Genomic DNA, 24,337 nt, shown 5'->3' with positions numbered 1-24,337 from the left:
TGAATTATTCCATGTGTCCATGTACAGGTGGTATGCTGGGTGCTGGGAACGCAAAGGTGAGTGCAAACAGTTTAGTGGGGGCATATGCAGAAGCTGTCAAGGAAGTTCCCCCTCTCAAATGTGAACTTGCAACTATGACTTGACCCAGGCAGTAAAGTCAGGGAGGAGGTAACTAGGCAAAAAGGGCAGAGAAGAGAATTCCAGGCAGAGGGAAAACATAGGTGAAGTCCAGGTATCAGCGGAGAGAGGCACAGCCATTGTGAGGCAGGGGAACACGGTGGTAAGGCTGGGATGGGAGCCACAGGAGCTTGAGATGGGAGGCGGGGCTGGAGAGGCAGGTGCACACTGACCAGGGGAGGTCTCCGTGACCTTGTTAAGGAATTTCTCAGGATCCTCAGTGAAAGGCTTTGAGCAAAGGGTCACAGGATCAGGGTAAACAAGGCTACACCATCTTGAATTGATCCTGGCTAGACATAATGGTTCTTTGGACCAGTGGGATAGTGATGGAGATGGAGAATGGCAGACAGGCTCCAGGGAGATTTGGAAAGTAAAATGGCCAGGACTTTGGGGGGATTGGATTAGGGGCAAGTGGGAAATACATATCAGGGGAAATTGGTCAAAAAAATGGGGTGGACGATCTGGGAACACTGAAAGGAGGTGAGGTTGGAGGGGTAGGTCATGAGTTGGCTCTGGGACATATAGGTTTGAGGTACCTTTGGGGCACCTAGGACGGTCCTCAGCAGGCAAGAGGATATACCGCTTGAGCAGTAAAAAGAGGTCAGGGCTGCAGACTTAGGTGTGCGAGTCATCTCCACAGAGGTGGTGAGCCAACCTTAACCTTAGGGTTAGGATTAGGGTCCACGGATGTGATGTCTGGGGAGAGACTGTCCACTCACCTGACAGAAATTAAACAACCCAAGCTTTCTGATGCAGATGAGAACCTTAAGAGTGGAATCACACCAACTGGAACAAAAATGACAAAAACCTTCTAGCAGCCTTGCTCATGACATTGGTCACTGTAAACAGGCTTGTCATGCACAAATCACCTGCAACAACAAAGAGGATTAGGGATGAGTTGGTCACTGTTGCATGGGGACTTGTTGTGCTTGTGAGTTTAAATCGGATTCCTGTTACTTGCACACCATTTTGCCATGTGTATTTGTAAATATATCTTGCTGGCATATTTTATGCTTCAGTTAATTTAGTTGACATCTAATTTAGTTGACATATAAAAATAAAATCAATTTTCAGACAAAATACCCATAAAATAAGTGGAATGCAATAATAGGTTTCAAGAAATTTAAATGTAATATATTTAGGCTTCTATTCTAAAGCAATTTCATCTAGAATGGTAGATATTGTAGATGTAATTTTTTCCTGAATCTCTGTCAATTATACAATAATAAATGTGGCTACTATATACCCAGAAATTTATTTTTTTAACATCTTTATTGGAGTATAATTGCTTTACAATGTTGTGGTAGTTTCTGCTGTATAACAAAGTGAATCAGCTATATGTATACATATATCCCCATATCTCCTCCCTCTTGGGTCTCCCTCCCACCCTCCCTATCCCTCCCTTCTAGGTGGTCACAAAGCACTGAGCTGATCTCCCTGTGCTATACAGCTGCTTCCCACTAGCTATCTGTTTTACATTTGGTAGTGTATATATGTCCATGCCACTCTCTCACCTTATCCAGCTTACCCTTCCCCCTCCCTGTGTCCTCAAGTCCATTCTCTACATCTGCATCTTTATTCCTGTTCTGCCCCTAGGTTCTTCAGAACCTTTTTTTTTTTTTTTTAAGATTCCATATATATGTGGTAGCATACGGTATTTGTTTTTCTCTTTCTGACTTCACTCTGTATGACAGACTCTAGGTCCATCCACCTTACTACAAATAACTCAATTTCGTTTCTTTTTATGGCGGAGTAATATTCCATTGTATATATGTGCCATGTCTTCTTTATCCATTCATCTGTCTATCGACACTTAGGTTGCTTCCATGTCCCGGCTATTGTAAATAAAGCTGGGATGAACATTGTGGTACTTGACTCTCTTTGAATTGTGGTTTTCTCAGGGTATATGACCAGTAGTGGGATTGCTGGGTCATACGGTAGTTCTATTTTTACATTTTTGAGGAACCTCCATACTGTTCTCCATAGTGGCTGTATCAATATACATTCCCACCAACAGTGCAAGAGGGTTCCCTTTCCTCCACACCCTCTCCAGCATTTATTGTTTGTAGATTTTTTTTTTTTTTCAGTATGCGGGCCTCTCACTGTCGTGGCCTCTCCCGTTGCGGAGCACAGGCTCCAGACGCGCAGGCCCAGCAGCCATGGCTCATGGGCCCAGCCGCTCCGCGGCATGTGGGATCTTCCCGGACCGGGGCACGAACCCGCGTCCCCTGCATCGGCAGGCAGACTCCCAACCACTGCGCCACCAGGGAAGCCCTGTTTGTAGATTTTTTGATGATGGCCATTCTGACTGGTGTGAGGTGATACCTCATTGTAGTTTTGATTTGCATTTCTCTAATTATTAGTGATGTTGAGCATCCTTTCATGTGTTTGTTGGTAATCTGTATCTCTTCTTTGGAGAAATGTCTATTTAGGCCTTCTGACCATTTTTGGATTGGGTTGATTCTTTTTTTGATATTGAGCTGCATGAGCTACTTGTAAATTTTGGAGATTAATCCTTTGTCAGTTGCTTCATTTGCAAATATTTTCTCCCATTCTGAGGGTTGTCTTTTCGTCTTGTTTATGGTTTCCTTTGCTGTGCAAAAGCTTTTAAGTTTCATTAGGTCCCATTTGTTTATTTTTGTTTTTATTTCCATTTCTCTAGGAGGTGGGTCAAAAAGGATCTTGCTGCGATTTATGTGATAGAGTGTTCTGCCTATGTTTTCCTCTGAGAGTTTTATAGTGTCTGGCCTTACATTTAGGTCTTTAATCCATTTTGAGTTTATTTTTGTGTATGGTGCTAGGGAGTGTTCTAATTTCATTCTTTTATATGTAGCTGTCCAGTTTTCCCAGCACCACTTATTGAAGAGGCTGTCTTTTCTCCATTGTATATTCTTGCCTCCTTTATCAAAAGTAAGGTGACCATATGTGCATGGGTTTATCTCTGGGCTTTCTATCCTGTTCCATTGATCGATGTTTCTGTTTTTTTGCCAGTACCATACTGGCTTGATTACTGTAGCTTTGTAGTATAGTCTGAAGTCAGGGAGTCTGATTCCTCCAGCTCCGTTTTTCTTTCTCAAGATTGCTTTGGCTATTCGGGGTCTTTTGTGTTTCCATACAAATTGTGAAATTTTTTGTTCCAGTTCTGTGAAAAATGCCATTGGTAGTTTGATAGGGATTGCATTGAATCTGTAGATTGCCTTGGGTAGTATAGTCATTTTCACAATGTTGATTCTTCCATTCCAAGAGCATGGTATATCTCTCCATCTGTTTGTATCATCTTTAATTTCTTTCATCAGTGTCTTATAGTTTTGTGCATACAGGTCTTTTGTCTCCTTAGGTAGGTTTATTCCTAGGTATTTTATTCTTTTTGTTGCAGTGGTAAATGGGAGTGTTTCCTTAATTTCTCTTCCAGTTTTTTCATCATTAGTGTATAGGAATGCAAGAGATTTCTGTGCATTAATTTTGTATCTTGCTACTTTACCAAATTCATTGATTAGCTCTAGTAGTTTTTTGGTGGCATCTTTAGGATTCTCTATGTATAATATCATGTCATCTGCAAACAGTAACAGCTTTACATCTTCTTTTCCGATTTGAATTCCTTTTATTTCTTTTTCTTCTTTGATTGCTATGGCTAAAATTTCCAAAACTATGTTGAATAATAGTGGTGAGAGTGGACAACCTTGTCTTGTTCCTCATCTTAGGGGAAATGGTTTCAGTTTTTCACCATTGAGAACGATGTTGGCTGTGGGTTTCTCACATATGGCCTTTTTTATGTTGAGGTAAGTTCCCTCTATGCCTACTTTCTGGAGGGTTTTTATCATAAATGAGTGTTGAATTATGTTGAAAGCTTTTTCTGCATCTATTGAGATTATCATGTGGTTTCTCTCCTTCATTTTGTTAATATGGTTTATCACATTGATTGATTTGCATGTATTGAAGAATCCTTGTATTCCTGGGATAAACCCCACTTGATCATGGTGGATGATGCTTTTAATGTGCTGTTGGAATCTGTTTGCTAGTATTTTGTTGAGGATTTTTGCATCTATGTTCATCAGTGATATCAGCCTGTAGTTTTATTTCTTTGTGACATCTTTGTCTAGTTTTGGTATCAGGGCGATGGTGGCCTCGTAGAAAGAGTTTGGGAGTGTTCCTCCCTCTGCTATATTTTGGAAGAGTTTGAGAAGTATAGGTGTTAGCTCTTCTCTAAATGTTTTATAGAATTCGCCTGTGAAGCCATCTGGTCCTGGGCTTTTATTTGTTGGAAGATTTTTAATCACTGTCTCAATTTCATTACTTGTGATTGGTCTGTTTATATTTTCTATTTCTTCCTGGTTCAGTCTCAGAGGTTGTACTTTTCTAAGAATTTGTCCATTTCTTCCAGTTGTCCATTTTATTGGCATATAGTTGGTTGTATTAATCTCCCATGATCCTTTGTATTTCTGCAGTGTCAGTTGTTACTTCTCCTTTTTCATCTCTAATTCTATTGATTTGAGTCTTCTCCCTTTTTTTCTTGATGAATCTGGCTAACAGTTTATCAATTTTGTTTATCTTCTCAAAAAAACGCGTTTAGTTTTATTGATCTTTGCTTTTGTTTCCCTCATTTCTTTTTCATTTATTTCTGATCTGATCTTTATGATTTCTTTCCTTCTGCTAACTTTGGGATTTTTTTGTTTTTCTTTCTCTAATTGCTTTAAGTGTAAGGTTAGGTTGTTTATTTGGGATGTTTCTTGTTTCTTGAGGTAGGATTGTATTGCTATAAACTTCCCTCTTACAAATGCTTTTGCTACATCCCATAGGTCTTGTGTCATCATGTTTTCATTGTCATTTCTTTCTTGGTGTTTTTTTATTTCCTCTTTGATTTCTTCACTGATCTCTTGGTTATTTAGTAGTGTATTGTTTAGCCTGCATGTGTTTGTATTTTATACAGATTTTTTCCTGTAATTGATATCTAGTCTCATAGCGTTGTGGTCAGAAAAGATACTTGATACAATTTCAATTTTCTTAAATTTACCAAGGCTTGATTTGTGACCCAAGATATAATCTATCCTAGAGAATGTTCCATGAGCACTTGAGAAAAAAGTGTATTCTGTTGTTTTTAGATGGAACGTCCTATAAATATCAGTTAAGTCCATCTTATTTAATGCATCATTTAAAGCTTGTGTTTCCTTATTTATTTTCATTTTGAATGATCTGTCCATTGGTGAAAGTGGGATGTTAAAGTCCCCTACTATGATTGTGTTACTGTCAATTTCCCCTTTTATGGTTGTTAGCATTTGCCTTACGTATTGAGGTGCTCCTATGTTGGGTGCATAATTATTTACAATTGTTATATCTTCTTATTGGATTGATCCCTTGATCATTAGGTAGTTTCCTTCTTTGTCTCTTGTAAGAGTTTTTATTTTAAAGTCTATTTTGTCTGATATGAGAATTGCTACTCCAGCTTTCTTTTGATTTCCATTTGCATGGAATATCTTTTTCCATCCCCTCACTTTCAGTCTGTATGTGTCCCTAGGTCTGAAGTGGGTCTCTTGTAGACAGCATATATACGGGTCTTGTTTTTGTTTCCATTCAGCCAGTCTGTGTCTTTTGGTTGGAGCATTTAATCCATTTACATTTAAGGTAGTTATCGATATGTATGTTCCTATTCCCATTTTCTTAACTGTTTTGGGTTTGTTATTGTAGGTCTTTTCCTTCTCTTGTGTTTCCTGTCTAGAGAAGTTCCTTTAGCATTTGTTGTAGAGCTGGTTTGGTGGTGCTGAATTCTCTTAGCTTTTGCTTATCTGTAAAGGTTTTCATTTCTCTGTCGAATCTGAATGAGATCCTTAATGGGTAGAGTAATCTTGGTTGTAGGTTTTTCCCTTTCATCACTTTAAATATGTCCTGCCACTCCCTTCTGGCTTGCAGAGTTTCTGCTGAAAGATCAGCTGTTAACCTTATGGGGATTCCCTTGTATGTTATTTGTTGCTTTTCCCTTGCTGCTTTTAATATTTTTTCTTTGTATTTAATTTTTGAGAATTTGATTAATATGTATCTTGGCGTGTTTCTCCTTGTGTTTATCCTGTATGGGACTGTCTACGCTTCCTGGACTTGACTGACTATTTCCTTTCCCATATTAGGGAAGTTTTCAACTATAATCTCTTCAGATATTTTCTCAGACCCTTTCTTTTTCTCTTCTTCTGGGACCCCTATAATTCAAATGTTGGTGCATTTAATGTTGTCCCAGAGGTCTCTGAGACTGTCCTCAATTATTTTAATTCTTTTCTCTTTATTCTGCTCTGTGGTAGTTATTTCCACTATTTTATCTTCCAGATCACTTATCTGTTCTTCTGCCTCAGTTATTCTGCTGTTGATTCCTTCTAGATAATTTTTATTTTCATTTATTGTGTTGTTCATCATTGTTTATTTGCTCTTTAGTTCTTATAGGTACTTGTTAAACGTTTCTTGTATTTTCTTCATTCTACTTCCAAGATTTTGGATCATGTTTACTATCATTACTGTGAATTCTTTTTCAGGTAGACTGCCTATTTCCTCTTCATTTGTTTGGTCTGATGAGTTTTTACCTTGCTACTTCATCTGCTGTGTGTTTCTCTGTTTTCTCATTTTGCTTAACTTACTGTGTTTGGCGTCTCCTTTTCCCAGGCTGCAGGTTTGTAGTTCCCGTTGTTTTTGGTGTCTGCCCCCGTGGCTAAGGTTGGTTCAGTGGGTTGTGTAGGGCTTCCTGGTGGAGAGGACTGGTGCCTGTGTTCTGGTGGATGAGGCTTGATCTTGTCTTTCTGGTGGGAAGGACTGCATCCGGTGGTGTGTTTTGGGGTGTCTGTGACCTTATGATTTTAGGTAGCCTCTCTGCTAATGGGTGGGGTTGTATTCCTGTCTTTCTAGTTGTTTGTCATAGGGTGTCCAGCACTATAGATTGCTGGTTGTTGAGTGGAGCTGGGTCTTAGCATTGAGATGGAGATCTCTGGAAGAGCTTTTGCTGTTTGATATTATGTGGAGCCGGGAGGTTTCTGGTGGACCAGTGTCCTGAACTCAGGTCTCCCACCTCAGAGACACAGGCCTGACTCCCAGCCGGAGCAGCAAGACCCTATCAGCCACATGGCTCAGAAGAAAAGGGAGATAAGAAGAAAGAAAGCAGAAAGAAAGGAAGAGAGAGAGAGAGAGAGGGAGGGAGGGAGGGAGGGGAAGGAAGGAAGGAAGAAAGAAAGAATAAAGTTAAATTACTAAAATAAAAAAAAAATTTAATTATTGAAAATAAAAAAAGTTCAAAGTAATTTAAAAGAGAAAAAGAAAGAAAGAAAGAAGAGAGCAACCAAACCAAAAAACAGATCCACTAATGATAACACGCGCTAAAAACTATACTAAAAACACCAAAAACAAACAAACAAAAAAACGGACAGACAAAACCCTAGGACAAATGGTAAAAGCAAACCTATGCAGACAAAATAACACAAAGAAGCATACACATACACACTCACAAAAAGAGAAAAAGGGAAAAAATATATCTATATATATAAAAAAAGGAAGAGAGCAACCAAATCAATAAACAAATCTACCAATGATAATAAACTCTAAATACTAAACTAAGACAGACATAAAACCAGAAACAAATTAGATGCAGAAAGCAAACCCCAAGTCTACAGTTGCTCCCAAAGTCCAGCGCCTCAAGTTTGGGATGATTTGTTGTCTATTCAGGTATTCCACAGATACAGGGTACATCAAGTTGATTGTGGAGATTTAATCCACTCCTCCTGAGGCTTCTGGGAGAGATTTCCCTTTCTTTTCTTTGTTCGCACAGCTCCCGGGGTTCAGCTGTGGATTTGGACCTGCCTCTGTGTGTAGGTCGCCTGAGGGCATCTGTTCTTCGCTCAGACAGGACGGGGTTAGAGTAGCACCTGATTCAGGGGCTCTGGCTTACTCAGGCCAGGGGGACGGAGGGGTATGGAATGTAGGGAGAGCCTGCGGCAGCAGAGGCTGGCATGACATTGCACCAGCCTGAGACGTGCTGTGTGTTCTCCCGGGGAAGTTACCCCTGGATCATGGGACCCTGGCAGTGGCGGGCTGCACAGGCTCCCAGGAGGGGAGGTGTGGATAGTGCCCTGTGCTTGCACACAGGCTTCTTGGTGGCGGCAGCAGCAGTAGCCTTAGCATTTCGTGTCCGTCTCTGGGGTCCGCGCTGATAGCCACAGTTTGCGCCCCTCTCTGGAGCCTGTTTAGGTGGTGCTCTGATACCCTCTCCTCACGTACCCTGAAACAATGGTCTCTTGCCTCTTAGGCAGGTCCAGACTTTTTCCTGGACTCCCTCCCGGCCAGCTGTGGCGCACTAGCCTCCTTCAGGTTGTGTTCACGCCAACCCCAGTCCTCTCCCTGGGATCCGACCTCCGAAGCCTGAGCCTCAGCTCCCAGCCCCTCCCCGCCCCGGCAGGGGAGCAGACAAGCCTCTCGGGCTGTTGAGTTCTGGTCGGCATGAATACTCTGTGCGGGAATATCTCTGCTTTGCCCTCTGCACCCCTGTTGCTGCGCTCTCCTCTGTGGCTCCGAAGCTTCCCTGCTGCTACCCCCCATCTCTGCCGGTGAAGGGGATCCCTAGCATGTGGAAACTTTTCCTCCTTCATGGCTCCCTCCCAGAGGTGCAGGTCCTGTCCCTATTCTTTTGTCTCTTTCTTTTTTCTTTTGCCCTATCCAGGTATGTGGGGAGTTTCTTGCCTTTTGGGAAGTCTGAGGTCTTCTGCCAGCATTCAGTAGGTGTTTTTTAGGAGTTGTTCCACATGTAGATGTATTTCTGATGTATTTGTGGGGAGGAAGGTGATCTCTACATCTCCTCCGCCATCTTGAAATTCTCTCTGAGAAATTTATTGCTTGGAGTAGTTTGTAATGAAACATGAAATTTTCTGTGGATGTTTCCTTTAAAATGTCAAAAAACCTAAATACAAATACTTTGTGTGTTGATGTTTGGCTGTATTTAAGCCATGACAATGATTATTACTTTGGATATAAACACTATCAAATTTTCATTGGGTGAGTTCTTTTTAAATTAATGTTGAGTTATGTTCTGTTTATTATCCTGTTTGCTTATGTTTCCTGCCATTTTCCATTTGTCTGTTTGAATCCTCTTTTTTAATAGTGAGTTAGCAACTGATAATGTGTATTGATTTCAGTTTTGCTTCTAATTTACATTTTTATCTCTTTGGTTGATGTGTTTGGCTTAATCATTTCATTTTTATAAGCAGCTGCACAATTTGTTAATTTAGCTAGATGATTAAATTTGGCTTTTAAAGAAAGTTTGTTTTAGAAAATGGTCCCTGAAGTAAATTAGCATTTGGTATTTCCAGCATGTCAAAGGGGCTGGTCTCTTGAAGATAACTAGACATGTAACTCTAAAATTTAAAAGTGGTATTATAATTTTGAAACCTCTAAATATATAGATCTATATTATCCAGTAGGTGGTGCAAATCGACTCCATTTCAAATGGAAATGTAATTTAAAATTGTGATGTAACTATTTTCACTGTAAAAATAATATTTCAACATGTTTTCTAACTGAAAAATTGTTTTCCTCTATTTCTAAAGGAAGCTTGATTTACTGTCTCAGTGCTCATTTTTTTTGTTTTATTCCACAGGTACCATTATGGTGATGATCACTGTGACAGGGGAGCTGAGAGGGAAAATTGGGGGGGGGAGCTGCAAAAACCAGGGAGACCTGTTAAAAATTATAATACAAGAGATATTTGGGAAACACTCCTGTTTACCACTGCAACAAAAAGAATAAAATACCTAGGAATAAACCTACCTAAGGAGACAAAAGACCTAGGAAACTATAAAACACTGTTGAAAGAAATTAAAGATGATACAAACAGATGGAGAGATATACCACGTTCTTGGATTGGAAGAGTTAACGTTGTGAAAGTGACTATACTACCCAAAGCAATCTGCAGATTCAATGCAATCCCTATCAAACTACCAATGGCAGTTTTCACAGAATTAGAACAAAAAATTTTACAATTCACATGGAAACACAAAAGACCCCGAATAGCCAAAGCAATCTTGAGAAAGAAAAACGGAGCTGGAGGAATCAGGCTTCCTGACTTCAGACTATACTACAAAGCTACAGTAATCAAGACAGTATGGTACTGGCACAAAAACAGAAATATCGATCAGCGGAACAGGATAGAAAGCCCAGAGATAAACCCATGCACATAAGGTCACCTTATTTTTGATGAAGGAGGCAAGAATATACAATGGAGAAAAGACAGCCTCTTCAATAAGTGGTGCTGGGAAAACTGGACAGCTACATGTAAAAGAATGAAATTAGAACACTCCCTAGCACCGTACACAAAAATAAACTCAAAATGGATTAAAGACCTAAATGTAAAGCCAGACACTATAAAACTCTTAGAGGCAAACATAGGCAGAACACTCTATCACATAAATCGCAGCAAGATCCTTTTTGACCCACCTCCTAGAGAAATGGAAATAAAAACAAAAATAAACAAATGGGACCTAATGAAACTTAAAAGCTTCTGCACAGCAAAGGAAACCATAAACAAGACGAAAAGACAACCCTCAGAATGGGAGAAAATATTTGCAAATGAAGCAACTGACAAAGGATTAATCTCCAAAATTTACAAGCAGCTCATGCAGCTCAATATCAAAAAAACAAACAACCCAATCCAAAATGGGCAGAAGACCTAAATAGACATTTCTCCAAAGAAGATGTACAGATTGCCAACAAACACGTGAAAGGATGCTCAACATCACTAATCATTAGAGAAATGCACATGAAAGCTACAATGAGGTATCACTTCACACCGGTCAGAATGGCCATCATCAAAAAATCTACAAAGAATAAATGCTGGAGAGGGTGTTGAGAAAGGGGAACGCTCTTGCACTGTTGGTGGGTATGTATATTGATACAGCCCCTATGGAGAACAACAGTATGGAGGTTCCTTAAAAAACTAAAAATAGAACTACCATACGACCCAGCAATCCCACTACTGAGCATATACCCTGAGAAAACCATAATTCAAAAAGAGTCATGTACCACATGGTTCCTTGCAGCTCTAATTACAATAGCCAGGACATGGAAGCAACCTAAGTGTCCATCGACAGATGAATGGATAAAGAAGACGTGGCACGTATATACAATGGAATATTACTCAGCCATAAAAAGAAATGAAATTGAGTTATTTGTAGTGAGGTGAATGGAGCTAGAGTCTGTCATACAGAGTGAAGTAAGTCAGAAAGAGAAAAATACCGTATGCTAACACATATATATGGAATCTAAAAAAATAATGGTTCTGAAGAACCTAGGTGCAGGACAGAAATAAAGATGCTGGCGTAGAGAGTGGACTTGAGGACACAGAGATGGGGAATGGTAAGCTGGGACGAAGTGAGAAAGTGGCATGGACATATGTACACTACCAAATATAAAGTAGATAGCTAGCGGGAAGCAGCCACATAGCGCAGGGAGATCAGCTTGGTGCCTTGTGACCACCTAGAGGGGAGGGATAGGGAGGTTGGCAGGGAGACGCAAGAGTGAGGAGATATGGGGATATATGTATACATATAGCTGATTCACTTTGTTATACAGCAGAAATTACCACAACATTGTAAAGCAATTATACTCCAATAAAGATGTTAAAAAAAATTATAATACAAAGACAAGTCATTTGCTTCTGTGATTCAGTTCCATAATAAAATGAGCATAATGTCAGTATCAGTGTTATTCCAGTAGCTTTTATGCCCACATGATGAACTGAATGCCATATTTCATCTTTTGTAGAAATTGGGGGTTTTCCACTCCCAGGAATCTGATATTCTCACACTAGCACATAAAATATGTATACAAGCATATTTTTAAAAGTAATTTTTTACTTGTATCACAGTAATACACATGCATTAAAGGCAGCAAAGTAGAATGATTAGGAGCAGGGATTCTGGAGCCAGCCCGCCTGGGTTGGAGCCCTCTCCACCTCCCTCGATCTGTTTTCTTCCTTTCAAAATGTGGAACAGACACCTACCTTGTAGTGGTATGAGAATTAAATGAGCATATACAGAAAGTGTTTAAAGCAGGCCTGTAGGAGTGTGAACACTGTACCTTTTAAAGTCAAACAGTGCAAAAAGGGCTGTAATAAAAAGGAGCAGTCTCTGGCCACATTCCTCCCGTCTCCCCATATCGCTTCCAGGTAAGTGCTCACAACTCCCGGCTGTTGCTCCTGTTGGTTACCACTGTAACTCCAAATATTATTCTTACACAAATATTTCTTTTAATCCATTTAATCCATTTTTAAGTGTGCAGTTCAGTGGCGTTAAGCACATCCACAATGTTGTGGGACCATCACCACCATCCAACTCCACAGCTTTTTTACCTTCCCAAACAGAAACTCTGTGCCCATTAAACAATAGCTCTCCACTCCCCCATCCCCTCAGCCCCTCATAACCTCTATTTTCTGTCTCTATGAATTTGCCTATTCTAGGTATCTCATAGAAGTGGAACCACAATATTTGTCCTTTTGTGACTGGCTTATCTCACCGAGCATAAAGTCTTCAGAACTCATCCATGTTGCAGCAGGTGTCAGAGCTTCCTTCCTTCTTAAGGTTGAGTAATATTCCATTCTATGTATATGCCACATTTTGTTTATGCATTCCTCTGCCTGTGAATTTAGGTTGTTTCCACCTTTGGGCTGCTGCAAATGCTGCTGTGAATGTGGATATCCAAATATCCGTCTGAGCCTCTGCTCCGTTGTTTGGGATGGCTGTTTCTTTTTTTTTTTTTTTTTTTTTTTTTTTTTTGCGGTACGCGGGCCTCTCACGGCTGTGGCCTCTCCCGTTGCGGAGCACAGGCTCCAGACGCGCAGGCTCAGCGGCCATGGCTCACGGGCCCAGCCCCAGCCGCTCCTCGGCATGTGGCATCCTCCTGGACTGGGGCACGAACCCGTGTCCCCTGGCTCGGCAGGCGGACCCTCAATCACTGCGCCACCAGGGAAGCCCTGGATGGCTCTTTCTTGGTTAATCATTTTTTAACATTATCTTTTAATTTCCAGACATGTTAAATCAGACATGTGAGGACTTAATTACAACAACTCCCTACTTTTCTACACACTCCCCACCCCCACCCTCGCATAGTTTTGGTTAAACAAACAACCAGTGTTTTGTCTGTTGTAACTTTACAAATGTTGTCAGCTGCTGAGCGAGACGTGCTCCAGTCCCTTGTCTATTTTCCAGAATACTTTTTTTTTTTTTCTGGAGTTAACAGTGACATCAACTTTACATTTGCTCAGTTTTCTATGTACTATCATCACTACATTTTCCTTAGTGCCCTGCTACATGTTTACTGATAACAAGCTCCACTGGGGCAGGCATAAGGTTCTTTTTTGTTTTGTTTTGTTTTTCTTCTTTTTGCAGAAGCCCAATATCCTCCTGCTCCAGTCTGGAGTGGATGTTTCTTTGCACCACTGCATCTTGTGTCTTCCCTTCTTTCTCCTGCTATTTCCCGCATCCCATCTGTGTAGTTCGAAGCACATATTTCAATAGTTTCCTGAGAAAATTTACATGGGATATAAAAATGTTGAGTTCTTGCATGTGTTAAAAATATATTTGTTTTACCCTTACTATTTGGGAAGATAGTTTGGCTGGGAATAGAAACCTGAATTGAAAAATCATTCAGAATAAGGCACCCTTGTTATTGGTTTTAGCTTTCAGTGCTGCTGCTGAGAAATGGTTATGCTACTTGGATTCCTTTTTTTTTTTTTCTCTGTTTTATTTTGAAAAATTTCAAGCCTACTATTAAAAAAACCTAAAGAACAGAACAATGAACACCTGAATACTCCACACCTAGCCTCATTATTATTAACATTTTGCCACATCAGCTTCCTCTGATTTTGTCTTTTTCTCTCCTGGTCAGTTGGTCTGTCATCCATCCATCCACTTATATTTCTATCTCTCTATGCATATATTCACATATATATCTATATGAGTATAATTTCCTTTGTTGAATATTTGGAAGGTACAGGTATTGTGATGCCTCCATCCTAAATACTTCAGCATAGCTCTTCTCAGAACAAGGACGTTCACCTATATTTGCATAATATTATTATCATAAAATAAAATCCAATATAGAGTCTGTATTTGAATTCCCCAATGGTCTCATGTCATCCTTTATAGCTGCCTTTCTTCTTTTGCTGATCCAGGATCAAATTGCGGCTGTCACATCACACGTGCTCATTGGAATGGACTCTATCTGTGCCCCGCCCCTGTCTGGAGACCATTCAGTGTGCTCTGGCCAACTTGTGGCTGCCAGAAGCTGTGTCCCTGTGCCTAAGGGCTTTTCTCCAGATTAGCTGTGATTATTAGCCTTTCACTGAATTGCCCATTTTTAGTCCTGTGCTCCTTCACCTCCATGTCTCATGTCTCACCTATGAAGGCTCTCGGGTTCATTTTATCTGGAGGATAAGCCTCTGCTCGCCTGCTGGTGATGTCAGAGTGGAGACGGGAGGAATAGTTGCTTGGCTACATAGGGTGGGAAAGGAGTGAGGGTTTAACCCTTCTGTCTACAACTTTTCAACCAATCCTCTGTTTTCAGCCCCTGACTTGCCCTGCCCCCACTTTCCACACTATTTGTGTCTCCCAGTTCTGTGTGTGTCACCTGGCTAACTTCCTAGTGGCACCTGAGATGTAGCAGCTGCTCTTTGCTGCATCCGCTACTGTCTCTCCACCTGCTTTGTATATTCCAAAAAAATCTGCTGCATCTTTCTTTCCTTATTGTCTCCTCTTTAGTGCTCTTCGCTCTTGTGGGTCTACACCTTTGAAAAATTCCTTTATTGGAGGGATTCCAGAAGGAGAGGAAATAGAAGCATGTGGTAAATTGGCCATGTTGACCCAGAAATTTGTCTGTAGCATATTTTTAGTAGAAAAATACCTGTCATTTATTCAAGAGTATTAAGCACCTGCCGTGTACCAGGATGTGGGGGTGAGAGCAAAACCAAAGGTAATTCCTGGGTTTATGAAGCTAGTAGAACACATGACATATTACAAACTGTGATGGGAGCTTTGAAGGAAGGTTCAGGTTTCTACACTTACCTGGGTGAACCGACTTGGTCTAGAGGATGTGATGTTTAAGATCTGAAGGATGAATAGGAGTCAGGGAGATAAAGGGGTAAAGGTGGGCATGGGGCAGAGCAGTGTACTAAGGTCAATGGGAGCAGATGGAGGTCTGTGGAGGGAATGCAGAAAGGGAGGGGAAGATGGTGCGAGATGCAGCCAGAGGCAAGGGCAGGGGCCAGAGCGGCCAGGGGTCCCTGGATCCAGGAAAGGCTGTCTTTGTGCTCAGCGTAGTGGAGACCTCTGAAGGGGCTTTAAGAGTTGACATGGTTTGATTTACATTTTCAAAGCCCACGGGGTGCAGGATGGCTTGGTGAGGAGGGCGGTGTGGATGTGGGGATTCCTGGAGGGAGGCAGCCACCCAGTTGAGAAGTCGTGTCACTTAAACCAGGGTGTTGGAAGCAGAGTTCGAGAGAGGTGGATGGATTAGAGAGATATGCCGAGACTCGGGGATGGCTTGGATTTGGGGAGTGGAGGAAAGGACGGTACGAGGATGACACCCAAGCCTTTGGTGTGTGGAACTGGACGAATGGTGGTGCCACTCACAGAGGCCAGAAGCTCTGCAATATAACTAGATGTTAGATCAGAAAAAACTGAATTGTCCAGCAATAGAACAAGCAAATGGATTGTCACAGAGGCAGAGTTGGAGCAGCTATGGCTTCAACCAATGGGAAGCCAGAAAGTTGAGCAGACTAAGGAGAAAGAACGCGGGTGGTGATTATAGAAGATAGGGTCAGGGTCAAGGTCAAAGAACTGGTGATCAATGAAAGAGCCTCTCAACCAATCCCAATCCCAGTTTTTAGAGGACACGATTAGAGAAGGGGGCTCAGAAGGAAAATTCAAGGATGTTGGGTAAGTCGCTCCTTTTATCTTTTTATTTTTTGATTGGGGTATAGTCGCTTTACAATGTTGTGTTAGTTTCTGCTGTACAATGAAGTGAATCAGCTATATGTGTACATATATCCCCTCCCCCTTGGACCTGCCTCCCCCCTCCCCCCATCTCACTCATCTAGGTTATCACAGAGCACCCACTGAGCTCCCTGTGCTATACAGCAGGTTCCCGCTAGCTATTTGTTTTACACACGGCAGTGTATATATGTCAATCCCAATTTCCCAATTCATCCCACCCTCCTTTCTCCTCTGCCCTGTGTCCACACATCCGTTCTCTACATCTGCGTCTCTATTCCTGCTCTGAAAATAGGTTCATCTGTACCATTTTTCTAGATTCCACATGTAAGTCTCTCCTTTTAAAACGTGATGTCTCCATTTCCGAGGGAAGTTGGTCATCCCAGATGGCCACAAGGAAGAGATGGCTTGGCCTCCAACACTGAATTATTCAGGTGGGTTGTACCTGATGCCACTTGTCTGGAATGGGGGGGCAGGCTAGGCAGAGCCAAGCGGCCTCTACACAGAGAGGGGCAATGGGCTTCAGTCAGATGCAGGGAGGGTCTGTGCTCTGAGCAGGTATTGAGGTGCCTCTCTGCTTCAGCCCTCCCAGGCTCTCAGCTCCAGCTCCAACTTCATCCCCATCCTGTACCACCCTCTGTCCGCCAGGGTTCAGCGGGAAACAGAGCTCGCTCCAGACGGTTTAGTGAAAATGCGTTAATGAAGGCATCACTCATGAACCCACGTGGGACTACAAGCCTTCATCCCTACCACCAGGGGACCAAAGGCATAAAGGAGGGAGTGGTGTTCTGGAGCTCAGTGAAGACTGGAACCAGGGCAGAGGTGGAAGGAAAATAGAGGTTACCAGGGAAATTATGCCAGAACAGGAAGGAAGTAGGGAAGAGATATCCCAGGTTTTCCCACCTTTCTCTTCTCCCGCGTCCTATCACTCAAACCTGCCAGAAAGCCAGAAGGCAAAGGAGCCCAGGTGATGCTGTTGGCAGGGTCAGCCCTCTGGACAAGTCAGACAAGGATGGAGAATGGACCAGGGAAGGGGGCAGGTGGAGAACCCCTACCCACATCCCATCCTGACCTGCCAGCAAAGCTGCCTGTGCTCTGCAGTGGCCACAGTCCACACAGCTGCTGCTGGGAGATGCCTCCCTCTGAGGGTAACCTCAGCTTGGGACCTGCCCAGACCTCAATGTGCGCCCCAGATCTGGCGGGGAGGCTCGCATATACCCACACTCAGAATGAGCACGGAAACTTCTCCCAAGGCCAAATGGAAATGGCTTTTGGATCACCCACCATTTGGCTGGATTATCTGTACCATTGCCTCCGTCCATTACTGAGGAGAGCCAGGAGGGTCTGGACTGTCCTTGGAGTTCCAGGATGACCTTGTGGAGAGCTGATTACAGTCTGTGTGCGGAAAAAGAAGATGTCTGACTGTCATTTTTTCCCTCTCTCTGGTTCAGCGAAGCTTGATCTTTGGCCTGTGGCTAGATCCCATATTGAAGAGCCTGTCACTGCTGGTGATTTTGCTTGGAAGACCTCAATTCAGACTGAAGCAAGCCTTTCCATTAGCAAAGCTGTACAGAATCCATATTTGCCTTTGAGACTTACAGGCTCCCCGTGTGGTGCTTGGGGGGCCCCTTCTGCACAGCACTGCTCCTCGCCCTCAACCCACTCACATGCCACCTGGCTGCACCCCACTACCTCCAAGTCATAAGAAGAACAGATGCCAACACAGCTGCAGGGGGTCTCATGTCTGAACCAGGAAGAGAATGAGAGGCAGAATCCAAGGTCAGGGCCTGGGAGAATCCTGGAGAAGCCATCTTTGAGAATTAGGATGTCTTCTTGGTGGGCTTTTCTGGTTGGCCCGGAGAGCATCTACCTCTGCCACAGCCTCCTTTACATCCCAAAGCCCCGACTCTATGGAGCGGCCTCCAGAGCCTCAGAACGGGTCCTTAGCTCTGGTCCTGCCCATCTCTGATTTCCTAGGCCCCCTCCTCGTTCTGCCCTCACCACCACTGAGTTCCCATGGGCCTCTTGACAAAATTCATGCACTTTGGGGGACCAGTAACATATAGTCAAAAGAGCTAACATTTATTTCCACCTAACTATGTGTCAGGCACTTTTTTGTGTGCATTTGACCTGCATCAACAGCTTCAATCCTTACAGTAACCCAAAGCGGTAGGTACTAGTTTTTTATTTCCATTTTACAGGTGATAAAACTGATGCACAAAGAGATTAAGTAACTTGCTCAAGGTCACACGCCAAGTAAGTGGCGGTGCTGGGCTGCAAGCACCCCATGCCGTGTTCTCACCCACCGGCCAGCGCTGCCTCCAGACGCCATCCCTGCGTGGGTTTCCCCAGGGTTTTTGCCACTGCTTATACATTTCTAAATGTTGGAAGTTTTGTCCTACAGAGAAATATTGAGAAATACAGAGAAATATTGAGGTACTAGCATTCAGGTGGCTTTTGCTTCACTGTACAACTTAGAGAACACACAACAGATAATTCAAGATACACTTTTAAAAACTCTGTTTTCCTCCACTGGATTGGGTTAGAACAGAGGTTGGCAATTTTTTCAGACCGAAGAGTCCAACTGCACTAAAATCCAGAAAACATGGTCAACAAAGATGCAGGATGAAAATGCCTATTTTGTTTAACAGAGAAATATGTTACTTTAAATGATATTGATAGGGTGATTAATAATGGAATGAATTAAATATGGAAGTTATCAACTCTGGTCCTTAAGACTGAGCCTTGGCCTTGATCACTTGGCCAGTGCCCTTGGGGCCTGCCTTAACCCCCTGTCAGGTGGAAGTCTGTCAGGTGATCTATTAACTATAAAAATTAACGCTTGTATCAAAGAAATCATGGCAAAAGCTTTTCAGTAGTGGAGAGGAGGGGTACCCCAAATTGACCTGATCTACCTTTTTGGGGTCTGATTCCTGAGGATGTGAAGCACTGACAGTTTCAGATTGTATTCAGAAGAGCCCGTGAAGACGTTTGAGCATGTCTTAACATTCCTGCTTAAAGACCTCAGCAGCTAGAGAGCTTCCAGAGCTACTGCTGGAACTTGGAACTGCATTATTCCTCACTGTTTGACTTCAAGGTCTTACTGTTAAAAGTCTGGGTTAAGGGCAAGGGTCAGGCTGCTGCTGACTTTAAGCTTCATATGATTTTACTTTCCATAATGCAAAGCTTATTAAGGTGGATTCCACTAGAGCTGACGGGAGAACTTTGCCTGCCACCAGTGTGGACGCATTCCTCATTCAGGCCGTGGGCCCTCTAGAGTATGAACCACTGATAACTGACCATGGTACCTTCAGCACCTAACGCAATGTGGAGGATTGCCTGTAAAACACTTTCCTGGAACACATGTAAATTCATGATTTGACCATAGTCAGTCTAGCCCTCTCTGCTCTAAGCAGACATCATGGATTCTCTATATAGCTTAATTTACATGCCCTTCTCCTTGTCCGGGCCTGAATTGTTGCAAGATATTGATCATGCATTACTTGCTTTGCTATACCTTCTTTTAAAATTCTTTTAGCTTTGTTTCCTACCACAATAACAATACATGCTCATTATGGAAATTTGGAAAAGCTCAATGAAGAAAAAAAAGAAATTCAATTAATTCTAAAATTTTAGTGTAACTTTCCATGAATGTGTATGTACATTTTTACAAAAGAGGATCACCCTGTAGAAGTATTTACCTTTCTTTCTGACTGTACAATGCAATGTAAACATTTTTCTGTTGTCATTCTTCTATGTTTTTCATGACGGCATTGGGTTCAACTTTATGTTTCGATTTTTTTTTCTCTAACAAATAGTATAATGAGCGTACTTCGGGATACATCTTTGTGCAAACATGTGGGTATTTCCTTGTGGTAAATTTTCAGAAGTAAAATTACTGGATCATAAACATGGATGTTTTTAAGGCTTTTGGAGAGCTATTGCAACCAAATCACTCTTTGCTGCCAGTAGTAATTTCTTAATTCTTAGTCCTGATGTCAGTGCTGGCAGCATCACTGGACAGGGTCTAAAGTGCTCCCGACTGCCCAGTGGGGTATGTGTTACCAAGAGGTGACCTTTGTAGATGCGACTTTCTGCTTCAGTGGTCCTTTGTTCCTTACAGATGAACTGGTCTTTAAGGGTTCGATGCTTCCCATGGCTTTTTGTTCAAATGTCTCTTTTAAAATTGATGTTGAATGCAACCTCCAACTGGAGATCATGTACTGTCTGTTGCTCGATCACTCAGCTTCCATTCTTGTGGATTTCCCACTGAACCAACCTCATTGATTTCTCCTCAAGGATGGCCTGTAGGTAAGGGCTCCCTTACCTGAGAGTACAACCTTCTCTCTAGAGGCCAACTTTGTGAGGGCTTTGCCATGTGGAACTATTCTACCCACAGGGATTATTTTGCCTTAGACAATGCCCTGCTCTCCAGGATTGGCCATGGGGATCTTGCTGGGAAGTGAGTTGAGGTGTTTCAGCACGGCAGTTTTTTAAAACTGGGGTCTGACTGTTCTCTGCGGCCTTTTCAGATGCCAGCAACAGTTGGCCACAGTAGGAGATGCTCACTGGAATGTTCCCGGGCTGTCCGTGCACAAGTCACAGTTGCTCTGGCCAATGGGAAATGAGAGCTAATTTGCTCTAAGGGCCCTAATTGGCTGATGGTGCAGTTCCGTGCCTACTATTTTAAGGCTGTGTTTCTGGCCCCAGCTTGGCAGGCTTGCTTGAGACATCTGGCAACAATGATCAGAATGCCTCTTTTTTCAAGGAGGCTCACCATCGATTCATCTATGGACTCACAAGGAAAGGCTCATTTAGTAGAGCCAACATGTTTCAAAGAAAAGTATATTTTCATTAACTAGCCTCAAAGCAGTAATTACATGTTCAGAGAACTCAGTAAAAATTTATTTCTAAATATTTGGCAGTGAAATGTTGAAGGCAGCGCGTGAGTACGTGTGAGTGTGTGTGTGCGCGCACACACGTGTCTAACATGTTGCGTGTGTTTTAAATAAACCCAGCGTCTAAAAGGAAGCAGGAAATACAATTGTAGACTTTGAAATTTAATTTTTAGCAACAGGATGTGTTTCTAAATACTGCTAATATATCAAAAGGAAAATGTGTGTTTAAAGGCTTTAAAATTGTTATCAAAGCAATTGTAAAGCAAATGAGGTGGCTTTTATTTTTTATTTTTTTACAGTGGTGGTGTCTGAACACTGGAAACCAAATTTCAACCGAGGATCAAAAGCAACGGTGATGTCTTTGCATGAGATGCAGCTGAACTTCGATGCTCCCGCAATCTGATTCACAGTTTATAATCACAGTTATCACAGAACCATTAAAAGCCTATTAACTTGAATTCCCACAATTCCTTGAGGGCAAGGGCAAAGAGAGAGCAACGTAACTTTGAATGTAAATGTAACACAAGGTTCGAACAGAGAGAATCTCTTTTAACTGTGCCAGCGGAAGATGTCGTATGGATGCATCTACCCTAGCAGATGGCTGATGTAAGAATACAACGTGAAGTCTTAGGAGGCTCGGGGTGTTATGAAAACGATTTCTCTGTGAAGCGACTGGTAAAGTGTCTGTCCGCCCCAGACCTCTTTCTGGGAGGAGGAAGAGGAGGTGACTTGTTAAAATGTGTTAACTGCACGCTGGGTTGGCTGGACAAACACTATGCGGTGTCTGATCGAATCAGCCTGAAAAGAATCCTCGGCCCCATTCAGCGGGAGCAAAAGCCCAACTGCTGTCCAAGCCCTCGTCATGTGAGAAATCTGATTTCATGTTTTTCCACCCTTCAGTGCCTGTGCTGACATTTCCCCTAACAATGCTATTATGTGCTGTACAGCCAGACAGTGCAGTCAGTAAGCTGTCCTGAGACTTCGGATAAAACGGAGAGCTCTTATCTCACTGCAAAACAATTAGAGACCTCGTGCAGCCGTGAGCTGTGTGCATGCCAACATACCAACGCTGGTCTGTTCCCAAATTTCTGAGCCCTCCCTGGAGACATACACGCCTGCACATTAGGATGCTCACTCTAAATGGCCCACATGCGTGTGCCCCTGGCGAGCTGGACGTGGTCCTTGTCTCACCTTTGTGAAGGAGTATTGGAATCACCTGAGGAAGGAAAGCGCGTTCTCTCTGCCGTCTCCAGCGCTGGTTCTGAAATAACTAATTCCAATTAATCCGTCCTCACCTCATATGAGTTCTTCCTGCAGGAACTGCCCACATTCACTGCCCAGTTTGATCCTGTTCCCACGATGGAGAAAGCAAATGGCTTGGTCCCGAGGGAGCAGGTTATTGACTACGTACTTAATTAGGCACACAGCCCCGATGGGGTCATTCTGCCACTGTCAAAACGACTGGACCATGGCATGGCGGAACCATGAATTTGGTTTACTATCATTTGCCACCGTTGAATCAATGGGGTAGGAATCTAAATGAAACGTTAAGACAACCACACTGCAGCCTGTTTATATAACTGTGCAAAGAAACAGCATGTGTCTCAGGGTCCTCTGGGGGAAAACCTCTACTTCCCTACTTCCGTATCAGGCACACTGAGGTTGGTGTTATGCCTTCTAGAACGGTTTTAAGCGCCGAAGGGAAAACCTCCTAGGAAAATAGGATATAAACTCTTTTAGCCTCCTACTTGAGTTTCCAAATCTTTAAAAGTCTAAAAGGACAGTGATCCTTGCCCAAGAATTAGGCTGCAATTCTTCTCTGTAGGTACAAGGTCAAATGGGCCCAGGGGTGCCCTGAATCCTCTGTCTTTTCACAGAAAGACCGAGAAAGCCTCAAGCACTGACCAGGGCCTTGAGATTCTCCAGGGTGGTGCTTCTCAAACTTTATGTGCACACAGATCACCCGGGCATCTTGTTAAAATGCAGATTCAGATTCAGTAGGTCTGGGCATGGACCTGAGACTCTGCATTCCTAATAAACTCCCAAGTGGTGCTTGGGTTGCTGGTCCAAGGACCACACCTGGAGCAGTGAGGCCTTGGTGGTGGGAAGGTTCCTTACCTCGCAGCCAACTTAGAAGGAAGTAGGGAAGAAAAGACCTTGCGAAGGCAACATCGCAAGCCTTGACGCTGTGTCCATTTCCTATCTGCCTTTGCAAGGACCCCCGGTGACAGAAATACCCTGGAATGTGAAGAAAGAGCAAGCAAGAAAGGACAAATTGGTGGTCATCCACGCAATTAACTGAATTGATGAACCTCGGATCCCAGTCGAGCTGGAGAAATCGGGGTGTAACGTCAGGACTCAGCCCACGTCTGTCATTTATGACTTTGTCTTATTATCTTTGTAACAAGGCTCTTTTATTAGCTCACAGTTTGCTGCCAAGGTGATGAAATCGCCATTATGTTTTATGGTACACGGTAAGAGGAGAGAGGGGATCTTAAAAGACCTACAGATCTCTTCTTCGTTGAGGGACCTCACCTCCTCTCTCTCCTCCCTGCGTGGGATGGAGATGAACTTACCATCACGTTCCAAGACACTGTTCATTTCCTCTTCAGCTGAAAAATATATATGGCTGTTTTGCTTTATGATTGTGGAGGCCGGCATTTTCCATTCCAGTGCTCTCTGTTCTGAACCACACTTGTAATTACTGCTGTCTTTTATTCTGTGTCTTCGGAGGACTGTCCCGTTCAAACTGCGAGAGGACAAAAGCTGCTGTCTTTCCAGGGGTGGAAACAATAGCATCGAGTCTTCATGTAAACCTCAACAAACACGGAAACACAGAAGTGAAAATAGGAATAACAAACGCATCCAGTGGAGAAATGGAAATCAAACTAAATATTTCCACCTGTCTTTTTCAGAATTTGGAGAAAGAATAAACTCAGCACGCCTGCTGCATCCTAAGGGTGAGTCTTATTTCTAAGGTGATTTTTCTAAAAAAGCAAAAGTTCTTAACTGGCGTGTTGTTGTTACCTGTTCCTCAAGTCTCTGTCTGTTACCGACATTGGCCAGATGGTCAAGGTCACAAAGGGCAAGGTGCCGGTCCACAGCTCTTGGGTGGCCTGGAGGCCCTGAATGGCCCGCCTTCTGCTTTTTCCTCTATCATCTCCACCCTGCGCGGTCCTCTGACCTCCTTTTGGTTCCTGAGTGAGTCAAGCTCCACCCAATATCAGGGCCTCTGACGGGCTTTCCCCCTACCTGGCACGTGCT

General features: G+C 42.9%; 1 protein-coding gene across 28 annotated transcripts in view; it reads left to right on the top strand.

The window, feature by feature from the left end:
* TEX36 (testis expressed 36) overlaps positions 1-24,337 on the top strand; it is a 51,252-nt gene that overhangs the window by 10,354 nt on the left and 16,561 nt on the right. For 13 of the 28 annotated variants that reach the window (XR_007471188.1, XR_007471202.1, XR_007471201.1 and 10 more), the window contains 4 exons: positions 9,791-11,068; positions 12,647-16,609; positions 16,759-18,344; positions 21,373-24,033. The gene's annotated coding sequence lies outside the window, so the exon portion shown is untranslated. Of the gene's footprint in view, positions 1-27; positions 57-9,790; positions 11,069-12,646; positions 16,610-16,758; positions 18,345-18,371; positions 18,612-21,372; positions 24,034-24,337 lie in introns of those variants that run through there. The other 15 variants (XR_007471194.1, XR_007471185.1, XR_007471200.1 and 12 more) reach the window with 15 other exon arrangements.

Source organism: Orcinus orca, chromosome 14, assembly GCF_937001465.1.
Source record: "Orcinus orca chromosome 14, mOrcOrc1.1, whole genome shotgun sequence".
Classification (NCBI taxonomy): Eukaryota; Metazoa; Chordata; class Mammalia; order Artiodactyla; family Delphinidae; genus Orcinus; species Orcinus orca.
This window is presented reverse-complemented; position numbering and strand designations above follow the sequence as displayed.